Here is a 26919-nt window from a genome sequence, read left to right on the forward strand (position 1 = left end):
TAGTGAAAGGTTACAATCCAAAAACCAAACCAAAATACGAATACATGTCTCAAACCAACTGTCTAATCAGCTAACTAAAATGTTTATGGAAACTACTAAGCTACAACGGAAGACTTCTATCATCAAACCGTGGCACATCCCAGCTATCCCAGTACTCAACTCATACCTGCTCAATATCTGCTCACCATTCCCGAATGGATCACCGCAGGTTTTAAAACAATAAACCGGCCGTCAAGACTATTCACACAATTTATATAACCAACGAGATAAAGAATCAAGACAGCTCAAGCAACACACACAATCACCCACTCCAATCAATCTCCGTCACCGACCGTCCGGTGGACCGGCCGCCAAAGCCGGGGGGACCGCAGCCGTACCCAACAAATCCCCGCTCATCATACCGAGCGATAACCCTGTCCCATTAATGTGAACATCCCCTTCCGTGGCGGGTTCCACGAAGGACGAAACAAGGGCGTGAAGCCACTCCCGCAAGTGACTCCACTCAGCGGAGAACACATCTCGAGAACCAGAGACAAATAATCAGCAATCACAATACAACATCAAGAACCGTCTGAACCAATCAACAATCACTAACTACAGCACAATCACCACACATTATGTAAATAATACTGAGTAGGGAAACCCTAACTGGAAAGCACAAAAATCAGACGATCTCACAACTGATATCAAAACGCTTCCTCTACGCATCCTCCTCCTAATATACAAGCACATAATCACTACCTATCATACAAACAATAAAACCCCCAAATCCCCAAATTAGGGTTTAACCAACTTTAAAGAAACATTATAAAAACGGTATATAGGTCTTACCCTTGACGCAAGGATCACAAAGGTATAAAGAAAGGTAGAATACGACCTTCCAAGCTCTGGGATTTGCCAACAATGCGATTAAAGCGAATGACGTAGTTTGATTTCTCTTCTCACAGTGATTAGGTTTTAAAAAGTGTTTTAAGAACAATGACGGAAGTATTATATACTCTAATCACATTATTAACAAAACCCGAGAAATCATCCTCCGTAAACCGGCTACTCGATCGAGTAGCTAAGGTACTCGATCGAGTGCCCCCTTACTCGATCGAGTATCCACGTTACTCGATCGAGTACCCAACAGGTCAGAAACTATTTTATTCTGCAACTCACCCTTACTCGACAGAGTAAGGCCTACTCGATAGAGTACCCAGAGACTCATAAATACGTAGTATTACAGTCTTCCCTCCTTAAAAAGAACTTCGTCCCCGAAGTTCAAACCACAACAAAACAAAGACACACACTACGCACTCCCGACTCAACAACCAAAACAAAACTCAACATAAAACATGTTACTAACCCAACTCAACCCGACTCAACGACAACAACCATACCGACACAACATAAAAAGGGGTATAAAAACTCTTAAAAACTCTTTGCGATCATCTCCTATTCCCCCTAAAAGAAACAAGGTTACGTCCCCGTAACCATACATACCTCATCAAAAAGGAAAGGGTAACGCTCTCTCATGGCATCCTCTGCCTCCCATGTAGCTTCCTGAGTCTCGTGGTTAGACCAAAGGATCTTAAGCAAAACTGTCTCACCACTCCTAGTCTTCCTAACCTTCCGGTCAAGAATCTGCTTAGGTACCTCAAGATATGATAAGGACTCATCTAGCTCTAAGCTCTTTGCCTCTAACACATGTGACGGGTCACTCACATACTTCCACAGCTGCGATACATGAAACACATTATGCACTCTCTCTAACGCAGCCGGTAAAGCCAGGCGATATGCAACTCCAACTCGCTCTAAGATCTCATAAGGACCGATGAACTTCTAACTCAGCTCGCCTTTCTTCCCAAATCTCATAACCCCACGCATAGGAGACACTTTCAGAAGAACCTTATCCCCAACCTGAAACTCTATATCCCGGCGATGTAGATCTGCATAACTCTTTTGCCTATCCTGAGCTGCTCTCATCTATTCCCTGATCATCTTTATCTATTCAACCATCTAATGTACCATCTCTAGTCCGAGAACCACTGCCTCAGCACTGTCGTCCCAATAAATCGGACTCCTACATCTCCTCCCATATAAAGCCTCAAACGATGCCATGCCAATACTAGTGTGATAGCTGTTGTTGTAAGAAAAGTCTATCAAATCAAACCTCTGTTCCCAGCTACCACCAAAGTCCATCACACAAGCTCGTAACATATCCTCAAGAGTTTTGATTGTTCTTTCAGTCTGACCGTCTGTCGCAGGATGAAAAGCTGTACTCATCTTCAAAGTTATTCCCAAAGATTCCTGCAACTCTTTCCAAAACCTTGAGATAAATCTCGCATCTCTGTCAGACACTATGTCCTTAGGGACTCCATGTAACTTAAGCACATTCTTTCGATAAGCCATAGCCAATTATGCTTTAGTCCATGTATCTTTCATTGGCACAAAGTGAGATGACTTGGTCAGTCGATCCACTATCACCTAGATCATGTTGTTACCCTGTTGACTCTTTGGCAAACCCACGATAAAATCCATAGAAATGGATTCCCACTTCCACTCAGGTACCTCTAAAGACTGAATCTTACCGTGTGGTCGTCGCTGTTCCCCTTCAACTCTCTGGCATGTCAAACAACGAGCCACAAACTCAGCTGTTTCTTTCTTCATCCCAGGCCACCAAAACGTGTTCTTCAAATCCTTGTATAGCTTGTCACCACCTGGATGTACTGAATACGGTGTACAATGTGCCTCTGTCATTATTGTCTTTTTTAGCTCCTCATCATTAGGGACACACCACCTACCATCGAACGTCAAACTAGCATCTGTATGAATAGAGAATCGAGACACTGTCCTTTTCTCTACTCCAGCTCTCCACTCAACCATCTTAGGATCCAAAGCCTGTTTACCTCGAATATCGTCATAAAGATCAAGCTGCACTGTCAAATCTCCCACAGCATCCCCTCTATGCATCATATGTATCCCAAACTTCCCCACCTCATCTCTCAACCTCATCAAAGATAGAGCTGTACACAAGGAATGTACACTCTTCCTACTCAAAGCATCTGCAACAACATTGGCTTTCCCTTCATGGTAGATAATATCCATGTCATAATCGCCAATCAGCACCATCCACCTCCTCTGTCTCATGTTCAACTCCTTTTGAGTGAAGATGTACTTGAGACTCTTGTGATCCGAAAATACCTTAAAGGTCGCCCCATAAAGGTAATGTCTCCAAATCTTGAGAGCAAACACCACTGCACCCAACTCTAGATCATGTGTAGGGTAGTTCTCCTCATACGGCTTCAATTGCCTAGAAGCATAGGCAATCACCTTACCGTTCTGCATCAACACACATCCCAACCCATTCTTTGAGGCATCTGTATAAACCTCAAAGTTCTCGATCCCTTCAGGCAATGATAAGATAGGAGCTGTGGTCAAACGCTCCTTTAATGTTTGGAACGCCTTCTCACAACTCTCATCCCAACGAAACCTGTTCTCTTTTCTCATCAAAGCTGTCATAGGTCTAGCTGTCTTGGAGAAATCTTTCACGAACCGTCTGTAGTATCCAGCTAAACCCAAGAAACTCCTGATCTCAGCAACATTCTTTGGTGCTTCCCACTTTGTCACTGCCTCAATCTTTGCCGGATCCACAGCTACTCCCTCCTTAGAGATCACATGCCCCAGAAAAGCAACTTTCTCTAACCAGAACTCACACTTGGACAGCTTAGCATACAACTCATGCTCCCTTAGAGTCTGCAACACAATCCTCAGATGCTCCTCATGCTCCTCCTTAGTCTTAGAGCAGACTAAGATGTCATCGATAAACACCACCACAAACTTGTCTAAAAACTGTCTGAAGATTCTGTTCATCAAATCCATAAACACAGCCGGTGCATTAGATAACCCAAACGGCATCACCACGTACTCATAATGACCATACCTCGACGTGAAACCTGTCTTTGGTATGTCCGTCTCTCTAATCTTTACCTGATGGTACCCCGACCTCAAATCAATCTTAAAAAAGACTGATGTGCCACTCAACTGATCAAACAGGTCATCTATCCTTGGCAAAGGATACTTGTTCTTCACCGATACTCGGTTCAGCTCCCTGTAATCTATGCACAACCTCAAACTCCCATCTTTCTTCTTCACGAAAAGAACTGGTGCTCCCCACAGCGATACACTAGGTCTAATGTTTCCCTTCTCTATCAGATCATCTAACTGTTTCGTGAGCTCCTCCATCTCTTTCGGACCCATCCGGTACGGGTCTTTAGAGATTGGCCCCGTCCCCGGTTTCAACTCAACGGTGAAATATATCTCCCTCTTCGGTGGCAACCCCGGAATCTCCTCTGGAAAAACATCTGCAAACTCTCCCACCACTGGTATCGATCAACTTGTCGGACTCTCTATCCGGTCATCTCTCACATGGCACAAGATCAAAGGACATCCCTTCCTCAGATAAGACTTCAAGGTGACAGCTGCAATCAACTTAACTTTGGGTTTGACTAGAAACCCACGATAAGACACACTAACACCCTTAGGCCCTCTTAAAGACACTTTCTTTTGATGACAGTCCATCTTAGATTTATACTTTCCCAACCAATCCATCCCGACTATCATCTCAAAACCGTCAAAAGGAAACTCTAGCAAGTCTACAGGTAGATCAACTTGCCCAACTATCATAGATACACCTCTAAACAACCTCCCACATGATACAGACTCACCCGAAGGTATAAAAAATTTCTCGCTTACAGACTCATATGCCCTCAAACCCAACCGTTTAACATGACTCGAAGATACAAACGACTGAGACACCCCCGAATCAAACAAAACAAAGGTATGAATACCGTTAACAAGAAAAGTACCAGTGATAACATGTGCATCCTCCTCAGCTGCTTTCTTGTCCATCATGAACAGACTTTCCATCGGTCTTCTGTCCACCTCCTGACAAGATCTTGGGTGATGTGGTCGGCTTAGCACCCGACCCCTGGTTGTTGTTGTTGTTCGTAGCTGGTTTCTAATAAGAATTACCGCCATTGCGGTTACCTCCACCCTGATAGCTCTGACCTCCCCGGTTAGACCATGACCCACCTGGTCTGTTACTCGTATAACTCTGTGCAGGTCCCTGAGAATAGCTCTCCCGAGCCGATCCCTGAAAAGCTCTTGGTGCACTCGTGCACTCATGTCTCTTGTGGCCCACACCACCACAGCCATAGCAGGTCATCCCCCAACTACCACTACCACTCACACGGCCACGCCCAAAGGAAGCCCCAAACTCAATCCCCACCTTAAGAAAACCCTCTAGCTTGGGTGCGGTTGCCTTTCTTATGACTAGATTGGCCACCACCCTCACTCCCAGCCTTTCTTTTCTCACTCACTCTCTCCTGAACCATCTCCACCAACCTCTCAGCTCTCCCAGCTCTCTCATAAGCTTCCTTAACATCGATAAGGACTCCTACAGGTAGCTTATCCATAATCTTAGGGGTCAACCCCCTCTCAAACCTCAGCGCCAGGTTCTCCTCACTCAAACCCATATCCTCCGCATAACTAGACTTCTCATTAAACTGTTTGTAGTACTCAGCAACTGACATATCAGATGTCATCTTAAACCCATCAAACTCCTCCCTCAGCTTACTCCTCACATGCTCCGGTACAAACACTTTCCTCATAGCCCTCCGAAACTCTTCCCAGGGTATAGCAGGTAAGCCCTGGTTCGCATACATCTCCCTAGCACTCACCTTCACCGTATCCCACTACTTGCCAGCTACTTCCCTCAGGTAGAACGCAGCTTGTTCTACTCTCATCTCATCAGGACAGTGAACCAGGTCTAGTATATTCTCCATCTCACAATGCCAGTTGTCAAGAAGGTTTGGTTCCCCGGTTCCCGTGTACTCTTTTGGGTTAAACCTCGCTATATAGAGACTGATCTTAGAGTGATCAACCTCCTTATCCTTATCCTTATTCACTTTCTTTAAAGCCTCAGTGAGAGCATCTTGGTGCTCCAACATCTTAACAACATCATCTATGTTCATGGTCTCAGCTCTCGCATAATAAGCGTTTCTCTTGGGCGGCATCTTGAAACTATATAAGAAAGGGTAGATATAAACATACACACTAAAACGTCAAAACACGAAAGCAGACTGCCCAGAACACACTCGATCGAGTGCCTAAACCTACTCGATCGAGTAAGAGGCTACTCGATCGAGTGCCCACCATACTCGATCGAGTGCCTCGACATCAGACCCCAAACAGACCTTCTGATCTCTAACATACTCGACCGAGTAGCCAGGCTACTCGATCGAGTGACCCCCTACTCGATCGAGTGCCCGAGGTACTCGATCGAGTGCCCAAAAACTCGATTCTAGTTGCAAAATTGTCAAATACCCACTCGATCGAGTTAGACCGACTCGATCGAGTCATGATAACTCGAATATGCTACCCGCATGCTATATCATATCCCAACATATAAAACAACTTTATAAACACAACATTATATCATAGTTAAGCATACTATGCTACTCAACTCTTCATATGATTAACGAAACAACTATATCATGTTATCAAACGCCACATAGTAAACATCCAACATGCTCCTTATTCCAACAACAGTTCTATATGTCTCATCAATCTTTCATTCATATTCTCAACCTTCTACTCCAAACATCCAACAATTACAACATACTTCATCACATCCACACACAAGCGAACAAACAACACATACGACTTGACATACACCCCCCATGTGACCGGTTCAAAATTGTAGGGCGAGTTCGCGACTTTAGGACGTCTCCCAAGCCTTTGCATTATCTCCTACAACCTTTACCCCGGGTTCATTTTAATTGACTCCCTATATTCATTAGGTTCATTGGTTACAGGTTTCAGGATCGTCGCCCTGATACCATTTTGTAACACCCCCATACTCCAAGTGCCTTACCAGGGACCACCTGTATAAGGATGTTACCATCTCGGTTACCCGAGGCAATGATAATCAAATAAACAATAATGAAACAACGTTTAAATAGAAATACTTTAGTGAAAGGTTACAATCCAAAAACCAAACCAAAATACGAATACATGTCTCAAACCAACTGTCTAATCAGCTAACTGAAATGTTTATGGAAACTACTAAGCTACAACGGAAGACTTCTATCATCAGACCGTGGCACATCCCAGCTATCCCAGTACTCAACTCATATCTGCTCAATATCTACTCACCATCCCCGAATGGATCACCGCAGGATTTAAAACAATAAACCGGGTCGATTATTCACACGATTTATATAACCAACGATCGATGTCAAGACCGCTCAGCGGTCACACACATCACCCACTCCAATCAATCTCCCGACCGATCGACCCCCTGGGACCCGACCGCCAAAGGGGAGACCGCAGCCGTACCCACCAAATCCCCGCTCATCATACCGAGCGATAACCCTATCCCATTAATGTGCACATACCCTTCCGTGGCGGGTTCCACGAAGGGCAAAACTAGGGCGTGAAGCCACTCCCGCAAGTGACTCCACTCAGTCGAGAACGCATCTCGAGAACCATACAACATCAACAACCGTCTGAACCAATCAACAATTACTAACTACAGCACAATCACCACACATTATGTAAATAATACTGAGTAAGGAAACCCTACCTGGAAAGCACAACAATCAGACGATCTCACAGCTGATATCAAAACGCTTCCTCTACGAATCCTCCTCCTAATATACAAGCACATAATCACTACCAATCATACAAACAACAAAACCCCCAAATCCCCAAATTAGGGTTTAACCAACTTTAAAGAAACATTATAAAAATGGTATATAGGTCTTACCCTTGACGCAAGGATCACAACGGTATAAAGAAAGGTAGAATCCGACCTTCCAAGCCCCGGGATTTGCCAACAATGCGATTAAAGCGAATGACGTAGTTTGATTTCTCTTCTCACAGTGATTAGGTTTTAAAAAGTGTTTTAAGAACAATGATGGAAGTATTATATACTCTAATCGCATTATTAACAAAACCCGAGAAATCATCCTCCGTAAACCGGCTACTCGATCGAGTAGCTAAGGTACTCGATCGAGTGCCCCCTTACTCGATCGAGTATCCACGTTACTCGATCGAGTACCCAACAGGTCAGAAACTATTTTAATCTGCAACTCGCCCTTACTCGACAGAGTAAGGCCCACTCGATAGAGTACCCAGAGACTCATAAATACGTAGTATTTCACCAGGACCCCCATCATTGAGGAGACCGAACCTATTAACGTAGGAACCGACAACACACCTCAAGAACTTAGGATAGTGACAACCCTTGACCCCTCGGAAAGACAACAGTTCGTTGACCTCCTACACGAATACAATGACGTATTCGCCAGGTCCTACAGGGAAATTGCCGAGCGCCGGATACCCATTATGCCCGAAGCTAAACCCATGAAACAAAAACTGCTCCGGATGTGTCCTGAATGGGCCCTGAAAATCAAAGAAGAAGTGGATAAACAGTTCAAGGCCGGTTTCATCAAAGTGTCGGAATACTCTGACTGGGTGGCCAACATTGTTCCGGTACCGAAGAAAGACGGGAGAATTCGGGTTTGCATCGACTTCAGGGACCTGAATGAGGCAAGTCCCAAGGACGACTTCCCTTTGCCACATGTTGACATTCTGGTGGACAACACCGCCGAGCACGCCCTCCTGTCGTTCATGGACGGGTACACTGGGTACAACAAGATCAAAATGGCTGAGGAAGACATGCACAAGACTGAATTCACCACACAGTGGGGTACATATTGCTACACGATCATGCCCTTCGGCCTCATCAATGTCGGAGCAACCTATCAAAGAACCGCTACCACTCTTCTACATTATATGATGCACAAGGAGGTAGAGGTATATGTCGATGATATGATTGTCAAATCAAGAGAACGGGACGGCTACATCAACGCCCTACGGAAATTCTTCGCTCGTCTGCAGAAATATAACATGAGACTAAATCCTCAAAAATGTGCATTCGAGGTCAACTCCGGAAAACTCTTGGGACATGACGTCAGCAAAAGAGGCGTTGAGATTGATCCAACCAAAATCAAAGCCCTTCAACAAATGCCTCGGCCTAAGAACGAGAAGGAGATTTGGGGATTTCTCGGTCAGGTTCAATACATCAGCCGCTTCATGGCCAAGCTCACTATGATTTATGAACCAATATTCAAGAAACTTCGCACCTCCGATCACACCGATTGAGACGACGACTGCCAAAAGGCCTTCGAAAGGATAAAGAGATCTTATCTAAAGATCCTGTCCTCATGCCACCTCAACAAGGGATTTCTTTATCCCTATACTTGACTGTCACCGACACAGCCATAGGACCAATGCTAGCACAAACAGTCGAGGGTGAAGAACGAGCCATCTACTACATCAGCAAGAAGTTCATCGAGTCAAGACAAGGTACACCCAACTGGAAAAGATATTCCTTGCCCTAGTATGGTCAACAAAGAAGCTGCGACATTATATTCTCAGCTACACGGTCCACGTCTATTCCAAATGGACCCGGTCAAGTATATCTTCGAAAAACCCGTACTAAACGGAAGGCTGTCTAAGTGGACACTCATGCTGTCCGAGTTTCATCTCAAGTTTGTACCCCTCAAGGTTATCAAAGGAAGGGCAGTCGCCGATTTCCTAGCAGAGAATCCCGTCAACGAGGATCTAACGACCAACACATGTTCACTTCCTAACGAGGACATCCTTTGTGCCGACACTGACGCATGGGACCTATACTTCGACGGTGCATCTAACCTGAGAGGCTTCGGGGTAGGAATCCTTCTAATATCACCAGAGGGAGAACATGTTCCGATCTCGGTCAAGCTAGACTTCGCTGTCACCAACAATGCCGCTGAATATGAAGTGTGCCTCATCGGCCTACAAGCAGCCATAACACTTGGCATCAAGAGACTGAGGGACCATGGCGATTCCCCGCTCATCATCAATCAGGTGTCCGGATTATGAAAAATCCGAAGTGACAGCTTAGCTCCCTACCGAGCAAAAATCAATCAAGAGGCCGAGTTCTTCGACCAAGTCGACTACTTCCACTTGCCACGAGAGGAAAATCAATTTGCTGATGCCCTAGCAAAACTCGCCGTACTCGTCAACATACCCGACGACATGATATCGATGCCCCTATGTGTCGAGAGAAGGAGCGAGCCAGCTCACATCTGTGCCATCAACAACGACGAGGAAAACCATGATGAACCCTGGTACCAAGCCATCCTCAACTACAAAACTAAAAACGAATTCCCTCCTAAATCTGATCAAATAGGACAAAGAGCCATCCGTTTACTTGCATCACAATTCGTGATAAACCAAGACCAATTATACAAAAGAACACCCCAAGGGATTCTCCACCTTTGCATTGACCATCACAAAGCCAAAAAAGTCATTGGAGAGGTCCACAATGGAGAATGTGGCCTCACATGAGCGCAATGATGCTTACCCGAAAAATCATGTGGCTAGGCTACTACTGGACCACCATGGAAGCTGATTGCCGTAACTACGTCAAACATCGCCACAATTGCCAAATCTTCGCCATTATACAACACATACAACCATCCCTTTTATACACCATGACATCACCCTGACCTTTCTTAACCTGGGGCATCGACATCATCGGGAAAGTTAACCCGACAGGCACCAATGGGAATTGTTTCGTCCTCGTCGCCATCGACTATTTCACTAAATAGGTGGAAGCACAGTCATATGCAGTCTTGACCGCCAAACAAGTGCCCAAGTTCATCCAAAACAACATCATCTGCCGATATGGGGTACCCCATGAAATCATCAGCGATCAAGGCTCTCACTTCCGGGCGGAAACACAAACCTTGCTGGACAAATACAAGATCAAACGACATCGATCATCCCCCTACCATCCCCAAACCAACAGAGCGGTGGAGGCAGCTAACAAAACTCTTGTCACCATTATCAAGAAAATGCAAGACAACTACCGCGATTGGCCGAACAAACTCCCATTCGCACTCTGGGGATACCGAACCTCCATTCGAACCGCAACAGGTGCCACACCCTTGTACCTAGCATACGGTATGGAGGCAGTTCAACCGGTAGAGTTAGAGGTCCCCTCTCTACGCATCCTACTGGAGAGTCAAGTCCTTGAGGCGGAATGGACCCGCCGAAGGTACGAGCAACTCACTCTTCTAGACGAGCGGCGGCTCAACGCCTTGCACAACGTCCACCTATACCAACGACATATACAACGGGCATTCAACAAGAAGGTTAAACCCAGGAACATCAAGGAGGGCGACTTGGTCCTCAAGTCGGTTTGAGCACCACTACCCGTCGATCCGAGGGGAAAATTCAAACCCAACTGGGTCGGGCCGTACCTGGTCTACTTTCAGGGGGTGCATTGAGACTGAGTGACCTAGACGGAGAGGATTTTACAAACCCGACCAACTCAAGAAATACTACCCTTGAACCGTAGCAACCAACGACCTAACCCTAGTTTTACAACTAGCAACCACCTTAACCCATTTCAAGTCAACTTCCTCAACGCATTCTGATTTGAAATTGCATGTTTTATCGAGTCTAAGTTGCGGCACCTTGCCCGTTTCGAATGCCCTTTGATCTGTCAAAGGCAACATCTATTTGCACTAAAACAAAAAACCCCTGAACTACAAGCATGGTTTCATTTCACCTCTTCAGGTGGATATGTAGGTAGACCCTCTTATACATGAGGGATACAACCACCAAACCCAATCAAATTTACAAAACATTTCGAACTACGATCATGGTTTGATTTCACCTCTTCAGGTGGATACGTAGGCAATCCTTTCTTACACAAGAAGGATACAACCATCCCCATAATAAAAAAAAAACATCCCCATAATCAAAAAAACATCACCCATATCATCCCCATCAAAAAAAAGAGGGAAAGAACATTCCCTTTCTCACAAAATACAAAAACGAAGCCTTTCTCCCTTCCTACAAAAATCCCACTTTCCCAAGTGCAAATGTTTAGGGCGATTCAAACCGAATTGCCTTTACAAAATGGATGGAAGAAACAAGCGATCACAATTTTGACACGAGCAATCCACTTATTTAATTAATAATAGGAGGGATTATAATTTCAACAATAAATAAAGCTCGACGAGTCTACAACTTGTCAAAGCTAAGGTGTCGACTAAAATACCTCACATAGTAAAACTAGCACAAAACACACAAAACATAGCTAGTACAACATAATAAAAACTCACATCGCTAATACAACATAATAATAAAGTGGGTAATGGAGGTCTTCATTCTTCCATTCTACCCTTGCCTTTTCCCTCGGGGTACATATTCCCCTTGTTCTTCCTGTTGGCCCGCCTAGCATGAACTTCCTCCTTAGAACGGATCCTTGATGGATCTACAATGGCGACGGCCTCCGGTCTATTGCAAGACCCCATGTTCGGCCCAAAACGAGCCCATACACGGCCCACTACATTTTTGGGACCCGAGCTTCTCCTCTTTGGTGGCCTCATCACCTCCGGGATAACTCCATCAACATAATCCTCAAATAAGGCACGGTTGGCCTTGCCAACCTCTCGATACTTCAAGTCGACAACCTCGTCCTTACGGGATTTGGACCTCTCCTCCAATGATGAAGCTCTTGACCACTTGACATAAGAGGGAGTCACCCATGTCGTGGCAATGGGGTTTGGTACCTCCAAAAGCGGTCGAGTGGCCCACCATCTTTCGAAGACCCCCACAAGCTCAGAGTTTCGGAAAAAATTCTCTTGGACGAGAGTATCTTGAGCGGGCACCTTTTGTTGACGCCCCATTTGCCTCATGAGACTTTCGGGATAAATGAAGGAAGCAACCTTCAAACCCACCACCATCAAAGAATGAGGACTAGCACCCGAAGCGGGCAACCCTGTGAAGGACCTCAAGTGCCACCATGGCACCACCCAACGGATGTGAGAACCACCCTCCTCCGCCAATCTCGAGGCCCAATAGGCCTCAGTGGAAGCAAAGCTATCCGAGTACAACTTCTTCCTCATAGTAAGGTCACGGAAGGAATAAGAAGAAGAATCAACCGGAGGCTCTACATACCTTAGCCTCTCCAATAGCCACACTTGAAAGATCCTTGGAGATCCAAACGAGGGAGCTTCTCCACAAGAGCCCTTCTTGTCCAAGGCTTGGATGATCTCGCCAAGTACAAACCATGATGGATCCCTACTATGCTCCATTTGCTTAACCACATGCACAAGGGTCATTCTACCATAGCATTTTGGCCCCTCCTTCTTCAAACCATTAACACAGAGGTATACATGGACAAGGCAAAAGCCAAGACCCCTTCTCCTAGCCACCTCCGAAACATTGGCATCCAATCGGTTTGAGAAGATGTTGATAAGAGCCAACATATCCACACCATGCGAAGCAAGGAGGAAGTTGACTTGGCTTGTTGACAAGCCCAACATGAAACGGAATTTCTCCTTATAACACAACCGAGTCGGAGGAAGCACCGGAACACAACCTGACCACCCACCAATGGCTCCAACTGTTGGAGCTTGTGTCCTTCACAAATTAGTGTGATAACATTTGTAAATCTCTTAAAGGTTCACAAGGGTATACTTCGTATTTTAATCAGTTGATTAACGATTACCTAATAACGGTTGGCTTGCTAGAAAGTTTGACGTTATTATCATACAGATGGCGGTGATCAACTGGTCCCTAAAGGTCACACCTATAGGATGTGTTTGAGAGATGTGGTTATAGAAATATAATCACATTGATGCCTTATATGACTAAACAGTTAGTCAATGTGTTGATGAGACAATTATTTAATGAAGATTAAATAATATTAGTTGAGACGAATTAATCACAATTCGTAAATTGAATATAATAAGTTATATTTAATTAAATGTATGTAATGTTAGCTTGGACGAATTAATCTGTTAATTCGTAATTAAATGTAATCGGTTATATTTAATATCAACAAGATGAATGTGTCATAGTGGTAATAGTGAGGGTATCCAAACCAAGAAGTCATGGGTTCGATCCTCACTAGATGGCAATTTATCTTTAACACATTTATACATTTTTGGAATAACCGAAAATAAGGATTTTAATCCTTATTATTTCGGTTCATATGGGCCGATTTTTGGAAAAAGAAAATCAACCCTATTTCTCCATATACTCGGTTATAAGGAGAGTTAGGTTTTTTTTTAAAAACCTAATTTTTGCTCATCATTTTCTCTCATCAGAAAATCACACAAATAAACCCTAATATTTACAGAAAATTGGCGATCTCATTCTAGCAATTTGAGGGGCATTTCTCGGAGCATCTTGGGTGCAACTGATAGGAGAATATCATTGCGATATTGTTCATAGGCCATAAAAGCTAGGACCGAAGGTTATTTCTTAATCCTTTATGATTTTGTTTATGCAATTTATTTTATGACTAGTTATCATCACTTTATAATTCGTTATAATCCTTAAATATAAAGGGATGCAAACAGATAAATCCCACAAGTGGTATCAGAGCCAAGGCCACGAATTTTAATTTTGATGATTTTCATAAAATTGTTTGTAAACTATAATTAGGGTTTGCGAAAAAAGGTAATCGGCTGGATTTTTTTTTTGAGCCGTGGAATTTTTTTTTTTTCGTTTCCGTACTGTTCACGGATGAACAGTACTTTTAAAAAAAAAAAATTCTGTTTTTCCTTTCGGTTTCTCCTGAAAAACCGATTAAAGTTTTTTACTACTTTTTTTTGTTTATGCCGATTTGAAAAGCATCCGAGAAAAGAAAATTTTTTTCCTGTTCGTTTCACAAAGGTGGCGAATAAAAAAAAATTTTGTTTTGTTATGGTTTTTACAGAAAAACCGCTAGAAGAAAGAAATAAAAACGGGCTGTTTTTGTTGTTTTGTCTATCCAGCCGAGAGAAAAGTAAAAAAAAAAAAAAAAAAAATTGTTTCTGTTACTGTTCACGTTATGGACCGATTTAAAAAAAAGAAATTGTTTTTTTTTTCGGTTTTAGCTGTAAAATCGAGAAAAGTTTTCTTTGGGTTGTTTCGGTTTTACCAAGATAAATTTTAAAGAAATTTTTTTTTGGGTTTGTTGTGGCCAATTAATTATTGTGAAGCGGTTCATAATTCATGGATACCTAATCATTTTAAAGCAGTTTAAAATTTTGATTTGATTAAATTCATATTACAAGTTTAATATGAATTAAGATTGAAATTAATGTGATTAATTGAGGAATTGTCACTTAATTTGATAATTTAAATGGGTGGTTTGGATAAAATTAATCTACATAATTAAAGAATTATGTCTTGCATGTTTAATTTTTTTTAGTTGATGCATTTTATTTAGTTGAATGAATCGTTTGAATGGTTTAATTTACGTATTTTTGCAATCGGTTGTAATTTGTAATACTTAGTGTGGCCTTAGTCAAATTATGTTTTCGTAATGAAAGAAACATATTTTTTATGTAATTATGAGATCTCGAATCTCCTTTTTTTTTCTTTAGTTTTGGGTTTTTGAAATTAGAATGTAATAAATAGGTTTATTATGTAATTTTATTTACGGAAATTTCACGTGGTACCCTCAAACTTTGCCATTTTGCATGTGGTACCCAACTTTTTAAGTTTGCGTACATGATACCCTTCATGTTTGATTTTCATGCACAACATGCCCTTTTTGTCGCTATTAGAAAACTCGATTGCGCATAACTCCTAGACCGGAATTTAGAATCGGCTAAATTTTTCCCTAAAATGATTATCTCGTCATAATCTACGATTTGTGGAAAAAAAATTTGTCGACTGACATTTTATAGGGCTTTTTTTAACGAAAATATCAAATCAACCATATCTTCGATCTTAAATTTCCGAATAACCATTTTTGTTTTATCATTTTATAGATCTCGAAGAGATAATCAATTTGAAAAAAAAAAAATTAGTCAATTCCGATTTCTGGTCTATGATTTATGCTCAATTGAAAATTTTAAGAACGATAAAAAGGGCACGTTGTGCTTGAAAATCAAATCTCAAGGATATTATGTGCACAAACTTAAAAAGTTGGGTACCACGTGCAAAATGGCAAAGTTCGAGGGTACCACGTGAATTTTCCGTTTTATTTATTGTAATTTCAAAGAAGACTAAAGATGGAGGTTGGAGCTCACTCCCGTTACATGGATCAAGATGGAACATCAAGACAAGCTTCTCGGGTCCAAAGATGGATTCCAAACTTGTATTTATGTTCATTTTGATAGGATAGGCCACACTAGGACTCTATTATTGTTTTTACATTTTACTATTCTTATTGTTTTTCATTCACATGCTAGTTAATGCATCATATTCCGCCTAAACCAAACCACCTACTACTAAAATGCATGAAAATTGACTCATATAGATTGTATGTTAGTTTTCATGGACATACAGATGTCACATACTTATTAAGCCATCACCTTATTTTATTCATTCACGCATGCTAGATATTAGTTCACTTAAAATGAATTAAAATAAAGTTGATGGGATCTTCCTCTAAAACGGAAATTGAGATTAGTCTTTATAAGGGCAAACAACTATGAATCCCTTCTTCGTCGGTAGGCATAATATGACCCCTTCTACGTTGGGTAAGTAGTTTGTGTTGACTTAGTTTATCTCAACATTATAGTCCGAAGAGTTTCTCGTGATTATAATGGACTAAACATAGAATTTACAGAAATTTATCGACCAAGAATTCTAAAGGTAGAATTAGCCAAGAGGTGGGCTTATCAATTTACAGAAATTGAGTCTTGGGATCATTTATATAATTCTTGAGGAAGGTCAATTGTATAAATACATGAGTCTTCGCATTATAACAAAAAGATTGCATTAGACTTAAAAATCAAATCGATGCATAGGCTTATTATTCAATTTTCTTTTCGCAGTGTAGAACACGTTAATTTTACTGTTATAACAAATAGCTGGAAATAACGAAATCCCAATGCCAAGTGCCACACTTGATCGCGCGTCCTGGCTGAATGTTTTTATGGACAACATGAATCAGTTCACACGCCTGAAAAATGACGGGTCCAACTTTGCGGACTCGGGAGGCAAAGACTACGGAATGCGCCATTGCGACGGTAAGCTCGGTACTTAATCGAGCCAATACCGGGTCAACCCAGGCCCCAATGCAGGAGTCAACGAGTCACTCGCTTATAGTGACTTCGTTATGGAAGCGGGTGCAATAAAGAACGTACTCATCTTTGCAATGGAAACCAATTTGCAGAGACGCTTCATTGCTCAGAGTGCAAACAAGATTTTCACCACGCTCACTAACGAGTTCTCAAAGGCACCGAGAATCGTTACTTATGAGCATACATGTCGCTTCTTTGATGCGAAACTCTAGAAGGGCCAACCGGTTAGCCCACACATTCTTCACATGATTGAGAATGTCGAGAAGCTGGAGGCACTTGATTGTAAAATCAGTGAGAGCATTGTCATAGACCGAATGCTTCATTCTCTTCACGATGGTTTTGCCCTTTTCAGGGCGAACTACTACATGAATGACTTGAAAAAGAGTCCTCATGAGCTACACTCCCTTCTCGTACAGACCGAGAAGGATATGAAATTGAGTGGGAGTGTGAAGCAGGATGTTCTCACGATTTTCAACAAGGGTAAAGGTAAAGGCAAGACTCATGGCGACCTAGCTGTAGGTGAGCCAAAGTTTAAGAAGCCAGGAAACGGTAAGAGTGGGCCCGGTGAGACTAGTGGCTCACAGGGCAAGGCAAAGAGCAAGGTCGGTGACATTGAGTGCCACCATTGTCACATGATTGGACATTGGAGGAGGAATTGTCCCGTGTACCGTGAGGACATCAAAGCAGGACGCGTCGTTCCTGTTGGTATGTCATCTTATATTCATATGATTGAGATTAACCATACAAGTTTCGGAACTTGGGTACTTGATACTGGTTGTGGTTCTCATATGTGTAATAATTTGCAGGACCTAAAGAACACCATACCTCTCGAAAAGGGTGATGTGGACCTGCGAGTCGGGAATGGAGCACGAGTTGCTGCAGTCTCGAAGGGAACATATGTAATCCAACTCCCTAGTGGTTTTGAGTTATTTTATATAACCACACTATGTACCCAGTTTATCTAAGAACATTATTTCTATTTCCGTACTCGATATAGACGGTTTTGCATTTTCAATAAAGGATAATACCTGTATTTTCTTTTTAATGAAATGATTTATGGCAAAGCAGTTTCCATGAATGGAATTTACATCTTAGATCAGACCACGGAAGTATTACACGTGAATAATAATAAATTAAAGGTTGGTGACAAAGATCAAACCTATCTATGGCATTGTCGAATGGGACACATAAATGAGAAACGCGTGAAGAAACTCGTCGATAATGGGACTATTCCCGCATTCGAATTTTATACATATGGCACGTGTGAATCATGTCTCATTGGCAATATGACTCGAATTTCCTTCAAAGGTGTTGGAATGCGCGCTAGTGACCTATTAGGACTCATACATACTGATGTTTATGGACCTATGTCAATTACCGCTAGAGATGGCTATAGATATTTTATCACTTTCACGGACGATTTGAGTAGATACGGATATGTCTACTTAATGAAGCATAAAAGTGAGTCCTTTGAGAAATTCAAGGAATACCAGAACAGGGTTGAAAACCAACTGGCTAGAAAGGTTAAATCACTCCGTACATATCGGGGTGGCGAATATCTTTCAAATGAGTTTGATCAACACCTTAAAGACTGTGGAATCGTTTTGCAGTTAACTCCACCTGGAACACCTCAATTAAATGGTGTGTCCGAATGGAGAAATCGAACCTTACTTGATATGGTTCGATCCATGATGAGTCACACGGTAGTGCCTGATTCGTTATGGGGTTTTGCTCTTTTGTCCTTAACTTGTCCTTTATTCGGGTTTGGGACTGCGAGACTTATGTCAAGTGGAGACACGAGGATAAGCTCGGCCCGCGATTAGTCAAGACATACTTTATAGGTTATCCAAAAGGAACATTTGGTCATTACTTCTATTCGCCTACCGAACATAGAGTTTTTGTTGCGGCTAGTGCGACGTTCTTAGAGAAATAATTTCTCGAGAACAAGACGAGTAATAGAACCTTCGAGCTGACGGAGATTCCAGAACCAACAACCGAGGAACGGATGGAGGAAGTTGTTCCTCCAACTGATCACACGGTTCATATTCCTGAGGAACCTAGGAGGTCGGGTAGAGTCTCTAATCCTCCGGACAGATATATTGGTATGGTCGAGGAGAATGACGTTTTACTCCTTGAGAGTAATGAACCCGCTACCTATAAAGGTGCTATGGCATGTTCCGACTCAAAGCTATGGCTCGAAGCCATGCAATCCGAAATGGACTCCTTGTAAGAGAATAACGTATGGGATCTAGTTGATTTACCTAATAAGGTACAACCTCTACAGTGTAAATGGCTTTACAAAATAAAGCATTCTGTAGACGCGCAACCAGATACCTATAAGGCATGACTTGTGGCAAAAGGTTTCACTCAAGTGCACGGATTGCATTATGATGAAATTTTTACACCCGTAGTCATGTTACGTTCCATTCGGATAATCTTAGCGATTGCCGCATTTCATGACTATGAAATTTGGCAAATGGATGTGAAAACCGCCTTCTTAAACGCTTATTTAGAGGAAGAGTTGTACATGGTGCAACCCGAAGGTTTCATAGATCATGAACATCCTAAAAAAGTATGCAAGCTTAAGCGTTCCATTTATGGACTTAAGCAAGCTTCTCGGAGTTGGAATCATCGTTTCGACCAGGTGATAAAAGAGTATGGTTTCACTCGATCGGTCGAAGAACAATGCTTATATATCAAGTCGAGTGGGAGCAAGATTGTATTCTTGATATTGTATGTTGATGACATACTCTTGATTGGGAATGACATTCCTCTCCTATCTTCGGTTAAAGGATGGTTGAAGAACCATTTCCAGATGAAAGATCTGGGTGAGGCACAACGCATTTTGGGAATCCGTATCTACCGAGATAGATCACGAGGGACGTTATCACTTAGTCAGGAGTCTTATTTGGATAAGATTCTTGAGAGGTTCAGCATGACCAACTCCAAGAAGGGGAATGTAACACCCCCTTACTCCAAATGCCTTACCAGGACCACTCAGGTATGAAGACATTACCATCTCGGTTGCCCGAGGTATGATAATCAAATAAACAATGAAGAAACAACGTTTAATTATAAATACTTAGCGAAGAAGTACAATCCTCAAAACCAAACTGAAAGTACAATACATGTTCTCAAACTGACTATTCTAACTGAAATGTAAATAACTAATAAGCTACAAATGAAGACTCCTATCATCATGTCGTGGCCATCCCAAATATCCCGTACTCATCTCAATACCTGCTCAATATCCGCTCACCATCCCGAATGGATCACCGCAGTTTACAAAACAACACCGGGTCGCACTAATCACACAATTCAATATATAATAACAATAAGGCAAACAGATGTTTTAATCGCCACACACACGCAATCACGCCGGATCCAATCGTCTCAATCATCGATCGTCCACCGGACCAGCCACGCCCGATGGGGGGACCGCAGCCGTACCCACCAAATCCCCGCTCCACATAGTGAGCGATAACCCTGTCCATTAATGTGCACATCCCTTCGGTGGCGGGTTCCACAGAAGGCGAAACTAGGGCGTGAAGCCACTCCCGCAAGTGACCCCACTCAGCCGAGGCCACGCCTCGCGAACCATCAACAACGATCACAACCACAATCACAATACAATTATTATGTCAAACAACCAAATACAATATATCAACCAATATCCCATTATGGGACTAATACTTTTGAGTAGAAATCCTACCGGTAAGCACACAATCGACGGTCTCTCTTCTTTGAATCAAAAAGCCTCCTCTATGAACTCTCCTCCTATCATACAACACATAAAGGCTACCAAATCACATACTACACATAAACCCCCAAATCTCTAAATTAGAGTTTAACCAATTCAAAGGAAAGACAATAAAAAGGGTACATAGATCTTACCCTCGACGCAAGGAACTCAACGGTATAATCAACGCTAAGAACTGACCTTCCAAACTCCGGGGATTAATAATTATGCGATTAGGATGAAGAACTTGTTTGCTTTCTCTCTTAAACAGTAATTTTGGTTTTGCAAAAGTGATTTAGAATAATGACGACAAAGCTTATATACCTTAATCGCATATTTAACAAAACCCGAGAAAATTCCCCGTAAAACCGGCTACTCGATCGAGTACCCAAGGATACTCGATCGAGTACCCCCTACTCGATCGAGTACCCCTACTCGAACGAGTACCCAACAGTCGAAACTTTTCCAAAACGCAACTTACCCTTACTCGACAGAGTAAGGCCTACTCGATAGAGTACCCCAAGACTTATAAATACGGAGTATTACAGTCTTCCCTCCTTAAAAGGAACTTCGTCCCCGAAGTTCAAACCACTACTAAACAAAGGTACTCCCACAACATTCCCGACTCAACAATCAAACAAAATTCAACATAAAACATGATACTAACCCAACTCATCCCGACAAACATACCGACACAACATATAAAAGGGGTATAAAACTCTTAAAAACTATTCGCGATCATCTCCTACCCCCCTAAAAGAAACAAGGTTACGTCCCCGTAACCATACATACCTGATCAAAAAGGAAAGGGTAACGCTCTTTCATAGCTTCCTCTGGCTCCCATGTAGCTTCCTCGGTCTCGTGGTTAGACCAAAGGATCTTAAGCAAAACTGTCTCACCACTCCTAGTCTTTCTAACCTTTCGGTCTAGAATATGCTTAGGCACCTCAAGATATGATAAGGACTCATCTAGCTCTAAGCTCTCTGCCTCTAACACATGTGACGGGTCACTCACATACTTCCGCAGCTGCGATACGTGAAACACATTGTGTACTCTCTCTAACGCAGCAGGTAAAGCCAGACGATAAGCAACCTCTCCCACTCGCTCTAAGATCTCATAAGGACCGATGAACTTCTGACTCAGCTTACCTTTCTTCCCAAATCTCATAACCCCACGCATAGGAGACACTTTCAGAAGAACCTTATCCCCAACCTGAAACTCTATATCCCGGCGATGTAGATCTGCATAACTCTTTTGTCGATCCTGAGCTGCTCTCATCCTTTCCCTGATCATTTTAATCTGTTCCACCATCTCATGCACCATCTCTGGTCCCAAAACCACTGCTTCAGCACTATCGTCCCAACAGATTGGACTCCTACATCTTCTCCCATACAAAGCCTCAAACGGTGCCATACCAATACTCGTGTGATAGCTGTTATTGTAAGAAAATTCTATCAAGTCCAACCTCTGCTCCCAGCTACCACCAAAATCCATCACACAAGCTCGCAACATATCCTCAAGAGTCTTGATTGTTCTCTCAGTCTGCCCGTCTGTCGCAGGATGAAATGTTGTACTCATCTTCAAAGTTGTTCCCAACGATTCCTGCAACTCCTTCCAAAACCTCGATATAAACCTCGCATCTCTGTCAGACACTATGTCCTTAGGGACTCCATGTAACTTAAGCACGTTCTTTCGATAGGCCATAGCCAATTGTGCCTTAGTCCATGTATCTTTCATTGGAACAAAGTGAGCTGACTTGGTCAGTCGATCCACTATTACCCAAATCATGTTGTTACCTTGTTGACTCTTTGGTAAACCCACAATGAAGTCCATGGAAATGGATTCCCACTTCCACTCAGGTACCTCTAAAGACTGAATCTTACCTTGTGGTCGTCATTGTTCCCCTTTAACTCTACGGCATGTCAAACAACGGGACACAAACTCAAATTTGTCTCTTTCTTCATCCCAGGCCACCAAAACGTTTTCTTCAAATCCTTGTATAGCTTGTCTCCACCTGGATGAACTGAATATGGTGTGCAATGCGCCTCTGTTATGATAGTCTTTTTCAACTCCTCATCATTAGGAACACACCACCTACCATCAAATCGCAAACTACCATCTGTATGAATAGAAAAGCGGGACACTGTCCCTTTCTCTACTCCAGCTCTCCACTCAACTATCTTAGGATCCAAAGCCTGCTTACCTCGAATATCATCATAAAACTCAAGCTGTAATGTCATATCACCCATGGCATCTCCTTTCTGCATCATATGTATCCCAAAGCTCGCTACCTCATCCCTCAGCCTCATCAAGGATAGAGGCACACACGAGAATGTACACTCTTCCTACTCAAAGCATAAGCAACAACATTGGCCTTCCCTTCATGGTAGATGATTTCCATGTCGTAATCGCCAATCAGCTCCATCCCCCTCCTCTGTCTCATGTTCAACTCCTTTTGTGTGAAGATGTACTTGAGACTCTTGTGATCAGAAAATACCTTAAAGATTGCTCCATAAAGGTAATGTCTCCAAATCTTGAGAGCAAACACCACTGCACCCAACTCCAGATCATGAGTAGGGTAGTTCTCCTCATAAGGCTTCAATTGCCTAGAAGCATAGGCAATCACTTTACCATTCTGCATCAACACACATCCCAGCCCATTCTTTGAGGCATCTGTATAAACCTCAAAGTTCTCGGTCCCTTCAGGCAATGCTAAGACAGGAGCTGTGGTCAAACGCTCCTTTAATGTTTGGAACGCCGTCTCACAACTCTCATCCCAACGAAACCTGTTCTCTTTCCTCATCAACGCTGTCATAGGTCTAGCTATCTTGGAGAAATCCTTCACGAACCGTTTGTAGTATCCAGCTAAACCCAAGGAAACTCCTAACCTCGGCAACATTCTTTGGTGCTTCCCACTTTGTCACTGCCTCTATCTTCGCCGGATCAACAGCTACCCCATCTTTAGAGATTACATGCCCCAGAAAAGCAACTTTCTCTAACCAGAACTCACACTTGGATAGCTTAGCATACAACTCATGATCCCTCAAAGTTTGCAACACGATCCTCAGATGCTCCTCATGCTCCTCCTTAGTCTTAGAGTAGACTAAGATGTCATCGATAAATACCACTACAAACTGGTCCAAGAACTGTCTGAAGATTCTATTCATCAAATCCATAAACACTGCTGGCGCATTAGACAACCCAAACGGCATCACCACATACTCATAATGGCCATACCTCGACGTGAAAGCTGTCTTTGGTATGTCCACCTCTCTAATCTTCACCTGATGGTACCCCGACCTCAAATCAATCTTAGAAAAGACTGATGCACAACTCAACTGATCAAACAGGTCATCTATCCTTGGCAAAGGATACTTGTTCTTTATCGTCACTCGGTTCAGCTCCCTGTAATCTATGCATAACCTCAAACTCCCATCTTTCTTCTTCACGAAAAGAACTGGTGCTCCCCACGGCGATACACTTGGTCTAATGTATCCCTTCTCTATCAAATCATCCAACTGCTTCCTAAGCTCCTCCATCTCCTTAGGACCCATACGGTACGGTGCCTTAGAGATCGGCCCCGTCCCTGGCTTCAACTCAACGGTGAAATCTATCTCCCTCTTCGGTGGCAACCCCGGAATCTCCTCTGGAAAAACATCTGCAAACTCTCCCACCACTGGTATCTCATCAACTGTCGGACTCTCTACCCGGTCATCTCTCACATGGCACAAGATCAAAGGACATCCCTTCCTTAGATAAGACTTCAAGGTGACAGCTGCAATCAACTTAACTTTGGGTTTGACTAGAAACCCACGATAAGACACACTAACACCCTTAGGACCTCTTAAAGACACTTTCTTTTGATGACAGTCTATCTTAGCTTTATACTTTCCTAACCAATCCATCCCGACTATCATCTCAAAACCGTCAAAAGGAAACTCTAGCAAGTCTACAGGTAGATCAACTTGCCCCACTATCATGGATACATCTCTAAACAATCTCCCACAAGATACAGACTCACCCGAAGGTATAAAAACTTGCTCACTAACAGACTCATATACTCTCAAACCCCACTGTTTAACATGACTCGAAGACACAAACGACTGAGAAGCCCCCGAATCAAACAAAACAAAGGTAGGAATACCATTAACAAGGAATGTACCGGTGATAACGTGCGCATCTTCCTCACCGCTTTCTTCTCCATCATGAATAACTTGCACATCGGTCTTCCGCCCACCTCCCGGACAAGATCTTGGCTGAAGTGGTCGGCTTAGCACCCGACCCTTGATTATTGTTGTTGTTCTTTGGTGGTTTCGATAAGAATTACCGCCGTTGCGGTTGCCTCCACTGCAACTCGACCTCCCGGTTTGGCCATGATCCAGCCGGTCTGTTGCTCGCGAAGCTCTGTGCAGATCTCTGGAAAGATCCCGGTGCACTTGTGCACTCATGTCTCTTGTGGCCTACACCACCACAGCTATAGCAGGTCACTCCCCAACTATTTTTCACACTTCCACGGCCACGCCCAAAGGAAGCCCCAGCACTGAACCCAGACCCAGAAGAAAATCCCTTAGACTGATTGTGGTTGCCTTTCTTGTGATTAGATTGGCCACCACCCTCGCTCTCAGACTTCCTCTTCTCACCACCTAACCTCTCCTGAGCCATCTCCACCAACCTTTCAGCTCTCCCAACCCTCTCATAAGCTTCCTTAACATCAGTAAGGACTCCCACGGGTAACTTGTCCATAATCTTAGGGGTCAACCCTCTCTCAAACCTCAACGCCAGGTTCTCCTCACTCAAACCCATATCCTCAGCATACCTAGACTTCTCATTGAACTGTCTGTAGTACTCGGCTACAGACATCTCAGCGGTCATCTTAAAACTGTCAAACTCTTCCCTCAACTTACTCCTCATATGCTCCGGTACAAACTCTTTCCTCACAACCCTACGAAACTCCTCCCAAGGTATAGCAGATAACCCTTGGTTTGTATATATCTCCTTGGCACTCACTTTCACTGTATCCCACCACTTGCCAGCTGCCTCCCTCGGATAGAACGCAGCCTGTTCCACTCTCATCTCATCAGGATAGTGAAGCAAGTCTAATATGTTCTCCATCTCTCTCAGCCAACTATCAAGAAGATTAGGCTCCCCAACTCCCTTATATTCTTTCGGGTTAAACCTCGCTATATAGAGGCTGATTTTATAGTGATCAACCTCCTTCTCCTTATCTTTATTCTTATCCTCATTCACTTTCTTTAGGGTCTCAGTAAGAGCATCCTGGTGCTCTAACATCTTAACGATGTCATCCATGGTCATAAGCTCAGCTCTCGCATACAAAGCAGTCTTCTTGGGCGGCATCTTGAGACTATACATATATAAGAAAGGGTAGATATGAACAAACGTACTAAACTTCAAAACACGAAAACACGCCACCCAGAACCTACTCGATCGAGTGCCCAAACATACTCGATCGAGTAACAGGCTACTCGATCGAGTACCCAACATACTCGATCGAGTACCCAAACATCAGACCCTAAACAGACCTTCTGACCTCTAACATAGCTACTCGATCGAGTGACCCCCTACTCGATCGAGTACCCCTAGTTACTCGATCGAGTGCCCCAAAACTCGATTCTGAACTCAAAATTATCAAAAACCCGCCCGATCAAGTCAGTCCCACTCGATCGAGTCATGCTAATTCAGAAACGCTACCCGCATGCTATATCATATGAAAACATGCTAAACTTTATAAAACCACATCACATCATAACTAACATGCTACGCATCTTTTCATACGATCTACGAGATCATTTCATCATGTTATTAAACGCCACATTGTAGAACATCCAACATGTTATCATTCCAACAACAAATCTATATATTTCATTAACCTTCCTTTCACATTCTCAACCTTCCACTTCAAACATCCAACAATTAACACATTTCATCACATTCTTACACAAATTAACCAAACACACATACGACTCGACAAACATTCCCCCCCATGTGACCGGTTCAAAATTGTACGGCGACTTCGCGACTTTA

At 43.0% G+C, this 26919-nt stretch overlaps 1 pseudogene; it reads right to left on the minus strand.

Annotated features, from left to right (window-relative positions):
• LOC141631376 (uncharacterized) overlaps positions 1-26919 on the minus strand; it is a 71700-nt pseudogene that overhangs the window by 24803 nt on the left and 19978 nt on the right.

Source organism: Silene latifolia, chromosome Y, assembly GCF_048544455.1.
Source record: "Silene latifolia isolate original U9 population chromosome Y, ASM4854445v1, whole genome shotgun sequence".
Classification (NCBI taxonomy): domain Eukaryota; kingdom Viridiplantae; phylum Streptophyta; class Magnoliopsida; order Caryophyllales; family Caryophyllaceae; genus Silene; species Silene latifolia.